This window comes from Myxine glutinosa, chromosome 2, assembly GCF_964187855.1.
Source record: "Myxine glutinosa chromosome 2, kmMyxGlut1.1, whole genome shotgun sequence".
NCBI lineage: Eukaryota > Metazoa > Chordata > Myxini > Myxiniformes > Myxinidae > Myxine > Myxine glutinosa.
This window is the reverse complement of record NC_136262.1, coordinates 32,723,491-32,734,808: the sequence shown is the minus strand read 5'-3', so window position 1 is coordinate 32,734,808 and position 11,318 is coordinate 32,723,491. Positions and strand designations below refer to the sequence as shown.

The following is an 11,318-nucleotide window of genomic DNA, read 5'->3' as shown; positions in this document are numbered from 1 at the left end:
TGTGCATATACAATACGAGCAGGAGCTCCCGGCGTTAGGGTTAGGGAGTGGAGAGGAGGGGCAGGGAAGATATACTGCATATGGGCAATTCCACGGTTACTGACGTTACAATACATTACATGAATGCATCTATATATGTATATGTAATGTAAGTAACCGTGGAATTGCCCATATACATCTTTGACAGGCCCCTCCGTTTTGGGGAAGTGGGGGAAGGGAAGGAGGAAAAAAAAATCCCATGCAAAGAGTGCTTCATCATCTCGGTGTTGCCCAGGTAAAAAAGGAAATTGTAATACCCTCTGCCACCATCACCAGGTGGCACTACACGGTACACATTTACATAGAGAATTTACGCCCCTCTCCCGGTCCCCCACACCCCCGAATGAGGCCGCGGCCACATAGCATATTTTACCCCCCAGACAAATTTGTATTTGGACCCCAAGTAAAGTATAAAAGTGTTTTTGGTGGAGTACCTGGAGTTGCTTAAGCGAAAAAGAAACATTAACATCTATCTATAATTCCAGTAATCTCTGTGTGTCTGTGTGTCTGTGTGTCTGTGTGTCTGTGACCGCTGTTTCTCGACAACCACGGGTCCGATATACTTTTAACTTGCCAGGTATATTGCTGGGGACCCGAGGATGTGCCTTTTCAAGGTTTAATATTAATCGGACAATTACTTACCGAGCTATGTCCAAAAAACGATTCAACCAATCAGAGAGCAGCGAGCTATCACGTGTGCCGAACGTGGCGATCAGACTCTGCCTCGGACGGCACATTTGACAGCGTATTCATTTATTTCACGTTGGAAAACTATGTTGCCGTTAAACTATGTTTTAAAACGAATTCAAACTGCGATTAAATTAAAACGATTCATCGTAACTGCGATTTGCGAACTTCCGGACAGTGAAGACTGTCCGGCAGCACGCTTTCCGGCAGCCAATCACAGAACGCTTTGTTGCGTAGGCGTGGCCGATGTGAGACGAGCGGAGCTGAGCGCGTTACGAGCTGACTGCCATTACGGTACGTAATTCGATTTCTTATGCGCGTTATTTCTCCCAATTCAGTCAGAGCGAAGGGCGGAAGCGAAGAGCGTTGTTTTTTTTGTTTACGGGCGTACGGGCGGGGTAGAGCGTACGGGTAGCGTTTTTTTTTTTTTTTGGCAAGGAACGGGCACCCACGTACGGGCAATGCCCTAGTATTTGAAATGAGGGAAAATATAATGGAAAAGCAATTACATCCAAATCAGAATCCATCACAAATGTCAAATCATCATTTACCTTTTCATAACCATTTCGTAATCGTAATTAATTTCGGAATCATCATTTACATTTTCGTAATAACTTTTTATATACTTACCGTTTCATTTACCATTTACATTTGCTTCGGACAAATTAGCCCAGGTTTCTTAATATAGTTGTATCATTTTCGGAATAATAACGTTAATAATAATAATATAGTAAATATAATCGTAACACTGCAATCCTTTTGTCGTGACTGCAAAATTACTGGATTGAAGCGGTGTATGGTTGGTTCATTGTTGACTTGACATCTATAACAATTAAAGGCAGTGTCCGTCTGTGTGTCTGTCTCCTCCATAACTCTAAAACCATGAAACCTAGTGGCCCCAAACTTTGCATGCATTCACCTGGACCTCCAATAGATTGCAATGATGAATAATGGGTGTTTGGGTGTGTTATAACACCCTTTTTGAAGATGATTAACGAGGTGCTCATAAGAAAAGAAAAAAAACCGAAAAAGCCTTACCAATATGGCGGCCTGCCATCTTGGTCAGCCCACTGCACCTCGCTGGGTTCTTAACCCACCATTTTGTTTCAGCCGACTCAAACGTGCCTTGCTTTGGAAACATGATTGATTATTATTTATCATTATATAATTGAAGCATATCATCAAAATCTGGATTCGGATATGAGGATTGGATCCTGTCGACTAAATAAATGTCCAAATCTGGAGTGAAATCTGGCAAAATTTACCATATCTAGTGATTTTATAACGAAGTGTAATTTTAGTAATTTTATAACTTATGTCTCTCCGAAAAGACCGACTGGAAAACCCTCCCATCTACTTTCTCAACAATCTCCAAGAAGTTCTGTCGCTCAAGCTTTTGGGTCTCACTATCTGCCATGATCTTTCTTGGGAAAACCACATTTCCAAGCTGGCCTCCAAAGCCAGTCGCCGACTGGGCATCCTCCGTCGTGCGAAGTCCTTCCTTGGCACACCTGAGCTCCTCACCACATACAAGGCTTTCATCCGCAGCTCAATGGAATACTGTTCCCCCTCTGGGCCGGTGCTCCTGCCTCACACCTAGCTCAGCTTCACGCTGTTGAAGCCAAAGCTTTCAGAATCATTGGAATCTCCTGCGATTAAGCTAATTCCGAGGGCCTTTCACTCACTCACCGCAGGCATGTTGGTGGTCTTTCTGTCTTCTACCGACTCCTTTCCGGCCTTGCTCCCCCAGCTCTCTCTGTGCTCTGTTCCCCAAATATTCCTACAGGTCGCACAGGATCTGCCAGCAACCCTCTTATGGTTAAACTGCCAAAATCTCGGCTCTCTGCTCACCTTCACTCTTTCATTCCCCTTTTCTCCCGTCTCTGGAACAAACTCCCCCACTCCCTTCATTCCCACTCCTCCCTCCAGGTCTTTAAAACAGCTGTTCACCACCATCTCTTATCTTCCCCCATCCAAAACCTTGATCTTTTCTACCCCTGCTAATTCACCCCAGATACACTTTTTCGAAATTCCAACTTCTTTCCTGGGAGTCCTTGCAGTGTCCATATGTTTTATACCTCTCCCACCTCCCCCCAAGCCCTCTCCCTCCCACAGTTCTCTTGATGTCCCTGCTCTCAAATGTTGTTTGTGTCCTTCCCCCTCTCTCCCCATCTTGTCTACCGCTCCCCTTATTTTGTGTTTTATGTGTTGGTTCCTTCTGGAGCCCAAGAACACATGCAGTCATGGAAAAAATTCTTTATTTAGGTTAAATGATTTATTGTGGAGCACAAAACAGGGAAAATTCAAAGTTTCGAAGAAATTAAGCCGTTAACCTACTATTGGGCTTTGGGTCATATGTGACCCATTGGGTCATTGTTGACTTATGGTGTACTGGTCTCAATAAATCTAAAATATATCATAAAGTTGCACTGACTGTTTGTACATCTGCCATGGATGTACACGGCGTTGATTCGGGATTTAAACTGTGACACGCACCATTGTGTACCCTTCTAGTCTTCCCAGTCTTGTAACCCCACTTGAAATCCAAACAGGAGCATATATCTGTAACTGTTTACGCAGAATGGTACTCCTTGTAGCAATTTCGTTTTTCCGTGAAACGCAGGGGCACCTCACACTTTTCACAGTATGTGTCGGTTTTCATTTTTACACATAACGCACAACGGGGCCTTTTTTCACTCTTGATTGGCCAGTGGGCTACTTGGTCTTTTCGAGAGCCCAAGTTCGGTGGCCGACGAACTTGTTTTGGTGGTTTGGGAGCACTCGGACTGGCGTCGCTTGGTCTACCTCGCTTGCGGATGCTATTGACTTCGATGATGCCGGTTGCAATTGTTGCCTGGAAACTGCGAAGATTGCACGCTTGCTTCTTGTCTCTTCGCAGTTGCTCATGGTCGCGACGGTACAGGAACCAAGCGTTGACAACGCCAATGGCTGCAAACTGCCAAAACAAGGACATGTACCATCGACGCGATTTCAGTGGATATTTGTAGCGCGAGATACACGAATCCATGAGGTCAATTCCTCCCATATTCTCGTTGTATTCCTCGATGACATTTGCTCTGGGTACTTCAACGAAATCCTTTTTCTTCTTATCCCATCTACGTGCCATATCGAGTGGTTCTGGTCCAGTGCATGTAGACATAAGCGTGACGGGCTTGGTGTCGATCCACCTGACATAAACGATGTTTGTGTTTGTGTCCTTTTCAACACGGCAGTCGTAAGTTCCCCGACCACGTTTGGTCATCGCTTTCTCGCCATCCAAGGTACATCCTGACAGCCGTTTTTTCTGACTGCACCTGTGTACTGGAATCCGTCCCATTTCATCTTTTCCAACAAGGCCATTGAGGTGAAGAGGTTGTCCGCAAAAATGTTGTAGTTATTGTGCTTTTGCAGTGTCTCGCACAGGTTGACAATGACGTCACCCCCAACTCCGATGGAACTTTTTTCTCCAGCAGCATTGTTTTTCAATGTATATATTTGTTGTTATTTGCATTGTTTGGTTGTTATTCGCACAGGTTGACGCACATTGTTGTTATTTGTTTTTATTGTTTTGTTTGTTGTTATTCATTGTTGTTATTCAAAACAATTGAAATTTTTGGTTGTTTTGTTTTGGTTGTTTGTTTTGTTTTGTTTTGGTTGTTTGTTTTGGTTGTTTGTTGTTATTCGCACATTGTTGTTATTCACACAGGTTGACAATGACGTCACATATGTTGTTATTTGCATTGTTTTTCAATTTAATAAAAAATCAATTTTTGTCATATGTTTTTCGCACATATAAACGATATAGTTTGTGGTTCTATTATGATTGAACAATTGTTTCTATTATGATTATTATGATTTCCACAAAAAATTATGATTATTATCTCCACAAAAATGTGATTTTCCAAATTTCAAAATTCCACAAAAATTTCCAAATTTTCAATTTTCAAAAATTTTTTTCCACAAAACAATTATGATTATTATGATTTCCACAAAACAATTGTTTGTGGTTCTATTATTATGATTGAACAATTGGGCAACAATTGTTTTGGTTGTTTGTTGTTATTCGCACATTGTTGTTATTCGCACAGGTTGACAATGACTGACAAATTTTCAATTTTCAAAAAATTATTTCCACAAAACAATTATGATTATTATGATTTCCACAAAACAATTGTTTGCATTGTTTATGTTGTTATTTGCATTGTTTTTCAATTTCAATAAAAAACAATTTTTGTCATATTTTTCGCACATATAAACTATATAAACTATTCGTTTGTTTGCCACTTCGCGAGCAAGGCCTTGCAGCCTCAGGCTTCCCCCGTCGAAGGTTGTTCCTTCCTTCGCTGTTTTGCTAGGTTTTTTGATTTCCCCTTCTCCACCAAGCTTCACCAAACATCTACTATTTGTCTAACGTTGTAACCCCCACACCCCCCCCCCCCCCAAAACAAACAAAAAAAAACTTTCATTTCCCTTTCTCCTCGTGTGCTTTTGCCTCTGCCCACGTGCGCTGTCTCGCCCCGCCCCCATTTTCCCCTTGCCTTCCACCTTTTGCCCTGTTCAAGTGACTCGTGGTCGTCGTTCTCGGCTTCCTCTCCCCATTGGTATTTTTGTGAATATAAGATTGTTCTTCACAGTTCTGTTTAAATATGTTTCAACTATCCCCTTCAGTGTTTTATTCAGTGGTTTATTACAACACGCTGTTTTTCTTCTTATTTAAAAGGCTCCTTTCAATTTCCTCTTCAACTCATTCCATTTCAAAAAAATATTCAATCTCTTATGATTCCAAATCACTCCATGCTCTAAATTCTCATTCATTCCATCCCTCCTCCATCGTTCTTAAACGAATCGCTAACTTGAAAATCACAACAAACCCAATTTGTTATATATGTTCATCTTTCATTAATCATCCACTTTCTAAACTCCCCCCTTGCCCCTCCCCTTCAAATCTCCCCCCCAACCATCCCTCCCAAATTCTCCCTCCTCCCACCTCCTTCTCAAAGCTGCCTCCTCCCCACCTCGTCTCCCTTCTATGTCATACCTCCACCTCCCCCAACCTTCTACTTTCCTCTGCCCCCCCTCAAACAAACTCTCACTGTGCCTCATTCCATCACCATCAAACCTTTCGTCCTCCTCATCCTTCCCTTTCTTGGAACTCTTCTGTAATCTCTGACACAATATCAACTGCTCTTCCTACATCCCCCTCTCACCCTTCATCTGACCCTACCCCTCCCCTGTCCTGCGCCCGATGCTCCCCCTCTCTCCTCACTAACGGTATGGACCTCAAACATCTGGGGCCTTCGCTCAAACCTGATTGATCTCTCCATTCAGGTTGCTTCTGAAAATCCAGACTTGATCTGCTTAACAGAAACTTTCCTCTTTCAAGATGTCTCTGATTCCTTAATATCTCTTCCTGGTTACTCCCTCCTCCGGTACGATAGACCTGAGCCTCGTCCTGGCAGTGGGGTGGCTATCTTTATCAAAAACTCTCTTCCTCACTCTCCCTGCACTGCCCTCTCTCCACCCCACCCACAGGAGTACCTCTGGCTACGGCTTCCTCTCCGCTCCCACCTTTTGTTCATATGTGTTCTGTACCGTCCTCCAAACAGTGATGACTCCATTTACATTTCTCTGTCGGACAACATGGACCAACTTCTATCAACTCATCCAAACTCTCTCTTCCTCATATGTGTCGATTTCAACTGTCATCATGCCAGCTGGCTGGGTGTGGGTTCATCTCTCACCAGCCATGGCACCTCAGCAAAGGACTTCTGCGACTCATTGGGACTGACACAATCTGTCACTTTCCCGACCCGGATCTCAGTCAATGGAGTATATTCTCTTCTGGACTTGGTTATGACTAACTTCCCTGCAAATGTCTGCTGCTCTTCTTCTGCTCCAATCGGTTCTTCTGATCATGTGCTTGTTAAGGTGGACATCTCACTGGCCATTCTCAGAGAGCCACCTCAGCGCCGACGAGTCTGGCATTTCACTCAGGCCGACTGGCACGGTCTGCAAGCAGCCATCAATCAACTGGACTGGTCTCCCATCTCTAATGCCTCTGACATTAATTCTTCCTGGGAATTCTTCCAAAGCAAACTGCTCTCTCTCATGCACAGATTTATCCCATCTCGTCTTCAGTTGTCTTACCCTTCCTCCTGTCCATGGTACACTGAATCTTGTGGTGAGGCAGTTGCCCTGAAACAACTTGCCTTTGCGTCTTGGAAGGCAAATCCAACTGAAGGCAATCTCAGGTCCTTCCACCAAGCTCGAAACCAATGTGTTTCTACCCTCAGGAGTGCCAGGAAGCACTATCTCTCCACACTCAAGATTGAACTCTCAAACCTGTCTCCTTCCTCCAAATCCTGGTGGCGTCTGGTCAAATCCGTTTCTGGTGTTTGTTCCCCCTCCATCCCCTCCCTTACCTCAAATGGCTACACAGTTGACACCGCACGTGACAAAGCCGAATGCCTCAACTCTGTGTTTGCCTCAAAAGCTTGTGTCCCAAACCCATCTCTCTCTGTTCCTACCTTTCCCAGTCGAACCCAACTGCTCCTGGACTCTGTGTCCTTCTCTCCTGACAAGGTGGAGAAGTTTTTATCAAACCTCGACTCTGATTCTGCAACTGGACCAGATGGCATCAGCCCTCGGGTCCTGAAATCCTGCTCTGCCGCTCTATCTCACCTTCTCTCTGTTCTTTTCACCCTCTCTTTTGCTCAAGGTCATCTGCCAGCATCTTGGAAATCAGCAAACATTACCGCTTTACACAAAAAAGGTGCAAAAACAGATCCTTGCAACTACAGACCAATCAGCCTGCTCCCAATTATCAGCAAAGTCATGCAATCCATCATTGCTTCGGATATCAAATCCTTCCTCTTCTCCAACGGCTTGATCTCTGATCATCAATTTGGATTCAGACCAGGTCATTCTACTCTGGACATGTTGCTTCTGCTGTCTCAACAATTGATGGAGGTCCTCAATGCCAAACAGGAAATCAGAGCTGTGTCACTTGACATGTCACGTGCCTTCGATACGGTCTGGCACCCAGCTCTGCTCACCAAACTCACCTCCTGTGGTATTCATGGAAATCTCCACTCATGGCTTGCGGACTTCCTCTCTGGTCGAAGGCAACGTGTGGCCCTGAATGGATTTCTCTCATCTCCCCTACCTGTTCTGGCTGGAGTTCCCCAAGGTAGTGTTCTGGGCCCTGTGCTATTTCTGGTCTTCATCAATGATCTCTCCGACTCTCTGGAAAAATCCTCTATCTCTTTGCTGATGACTCCACTATCTGCCGCTCCATTCCTCATCCCTCAGATCGGCAGTCTGCAGCCTCCTCACTCTCAGCAGACCTGGACAAAATCACAGACTGGTCAAAAAGTGGAACATGTCTTTCAATCCGGACAAATCTCACACTCTTACAATGTCTCTCCGAAAGGACCGACTGGAAAACCCTCCCATCTACTTTCTCAACAATCCTTTCCAAGAAGTTCTGTCGCTCAAGCTTTTGGGTCTCACTATCTGCCATGATCTTTCTTGGCAAAACCACATTTCCAAGCTGGCCTCCAAAGCCAGTCGCCGACTGGGCATCCTCCGTCGTGCAAAGTCCTTCCTTGGCACACCTGAGCTCCTCACCACATACAAGGCTTTCATCCGCAGCTCAATGGAATACTGTTCCCCCCTCTGGGCTGGTGCTCCTGCCTCACACCTTGCTCGGCTTCACGCTGTTGAGGCCAAAGCTTTCAGAATCATTGGAATCTCCTGCGATGAAGTCAACTCCGAGGGCCTTTCACTCACTCACCGCAGGCAGGTTGGTGGTCTTTCTGTCTTCTACAGACTCCTCTCCGGCCTTGCTCCCCCAGCTCTCTCTGTGCTCTGTCCCCCCAATATTCCTTCAGGTCACACAAGATCTGCCTGCAACCCTCTTATGGTTAAACTGCCAAAGTCTAGGCTCTCTGCTCACCTTCACTCCTTCATTCCTATTTTCTCCCGCCTCTGGAACAAACTCCCCCACTCCCTTCAATCCCACTCCTCCCTTCAGGTCTTTAAAACAGCTGTTCACCACCATCTCTTATCTTCCCCCATCGAAAACCTTGATCTTTTCTACCCCCGGTAATTCACCCCAGAGTACTTGCAGTGTTCATGTGTTTTATTCCTCTCCCACCTCCCCCCAAGTCCTCCCGATGTCCCTGCTCTCAAATGTTGTGTTTGTGCCCTTCCCCCTCTTTCCCCATCTTGTCTGCCGCTCCCCTTGTTTTTTGTGTTTTGTGTGTCGGTTTGACTTTTTGTGTGATTAATGTTCGCTCTTTCACGAGCCTCGATCTTGTATACAAAAACAAAAAAGAAAAAGAAAAAAAAAGTTTGTGGTTCTATTATGCATATTCTAACCATATTGATATAGACCAGTTGAGTTCACGTTCCCTGGAACCTCTCTAGTTTCTCCAGCAGCATTGTTTTCCCCCTGATATACGTCAAAGTCGCAATAGACCGGTCCCACTGCATCTCGCCAAATCGTGAATCCCCATTTTGTCGGTTTTCCCTTCATGTATTGCTTTATCCCACTGAACGAGCCCTTGAACGCGACCATCATTTCATCGATAGACTGCTCTTTGCCAGGAACAATCTTCAGACACTGCTCACGAAACATTGCGAGTATGGGTCGGACCTTCCACAACTTGTCGTTTTTTGCTTCTGCGTCGATTCCCTCGTTGTCAACGAAATGTAGTGAACGTCGGATAAGCTGAAATCTGTTTCGTGACGTGATGTCGGCCACAGGAGCAAATCGTGTTGCCGCTTCCCCGTAGACCCGTACACCAGGCGTTTGAAGAACGCCCATCCGCAGAACCATGCCTAGAACCTGCCCGATCTCCTTGATGTTCGTTTTAACACTGACGCCATTTTTTTGCAAACTGTACTGGTTGGTATTGTCTACAATCAGTTGCAACATTTCCTCAGTGATGAACATACGGAAATATTGTAAAGGGGTATGCATGGTTCCATCGTCATCGGTGTAAGGCTCAGGAAATTCTGGACCTAGGAAAGTTTGATCTGGAGGCTGAAAGGCGGTTTTGCGCCAGGTGTACTTTCGTTTTTGAGTTTGCTTTGATGTCCCGGCTTTTGCAGCAAGATCAGCTGATGGTACATCATCAGAATCACTGAACAGGCCATCGGAATCGTCATCATGGTCAATGCTTGCAACATCATCTTGATCTTCAGAATCATCCGGATCGTGGATGGGCAGGTATACGTCATCGGCGATGACAGCGAGAGTGAGGCAGATGACGAAGTCACTGACATCACCATCCAGCTGGGAAATAACATCATGTATATTTAGGTTCCTTCTCTGTGTGTGCAATGACATCCTGCGAGTAGAAAGGGAACACGTATTTATATATAAAGTCGGCAAATAGTAGTTAATTTCAGGGCAGGATATAAAACAAACGCTTTCAAAACGCTGCGACTCAATATTTATCAATAACCATCGTATAAGAGGAGCCTATCAGACATAAGTGTCCACAATTTCAGGTAACATCAAGACCCAGTGGGTCACTGGTGGCCCACCAACATGGGAACCCCTGTAGTCAGCGGATTTTTCTTACTCAAAGTATATAGCATATTGATTTACATTCGATGACCTTTCATTTGAATAATTACCATCAGTAGTTACGGTAAACTTACCTTTATGTGTGTGTCTGACAACTTTTCCGTGGTCCAGATCTGAGGTCAGCATGTAACAATGGGGGCTGCCATCTTTGATCAGAGAGTGAACCTCAGTGGCGCCATCTATACTGACTTACATGTACTAACGGCTAACGGGGTCACGGATGGAACACTGGGCCTAAAAGGGTGTGGATATAGATATGTGATCAGCGTCTTAATTAATTGGTGGCAGCTAATTATGTGGGGTCCCCCCCCCACTTAAAACACTCCCGGGCTCTCACTGATGAACCTGTGAAAGTTTCACGAAGATCCGTTCAGCCATCTCTGAGAAAGATTGTGACACAAAGACCAACGGCTCTCTAACATCGCAGACATCATGGTTAAAAAATGGCTCTGATAGATTTCAACTGCACTTACCAGAGGCCTGATACAAGCCTATTCTTTGGCGATCCTTTTAACAGTTTGCCCACTGATTCCATTTGTGAGGCAGTTGCTCTGAAACAACTTGGCTTCTCTTCCTGAAAGGCAAATCCAACCAAAGAATATCCCAGTGCATTCCAAAAAGCCCGCAGCAGGTGCGTCCACTCTCAGGAGAGCCAGAAAACGTGTCCAGCCTCAACAATGAACTTTCGAACTTGTCGCCCTCCTCTAAAGCATAGTGTCACCTTGTTCAGTCTGTCCCTGAAATATGCTCCCCTTCCATCCCTACCGTCTCCACAAATGGCATCACAGGTGACTCCGCTTGTGAGAAGGCCAAATGGCCCAATTCTGTGTTTGCTTTCACATATTGTGTCCCCAACCGCTCACTCTTGGTCCCCATCTTTGTGTCATACCGAACTGCTGCTGGACTTTGTTCCTGTGCCTTTTGCACCTGGGAAGGTAGAGAATGTTCTTTCAACCCTCAATTCGGATTCTGCAACTGGACTGGACAGGATCAG

At 45.1% G+C, this 11,318-nt stretch overlaps 1 protein-coding gene across 2 annotated transcripts in view; it reads left to right on the top strand.

Annotated features, from left to right (window-relative positions):
• The window catches only part of LOC137422651 (tumor necrosis factor receptor superfamily member 6-like), a 163,170-nt gene that overhangs the window by 80,322 nt on the left and 71,530 nt on the right, over window positions 1-11,318 (top strand). The window lies entirely within an intron of this gene.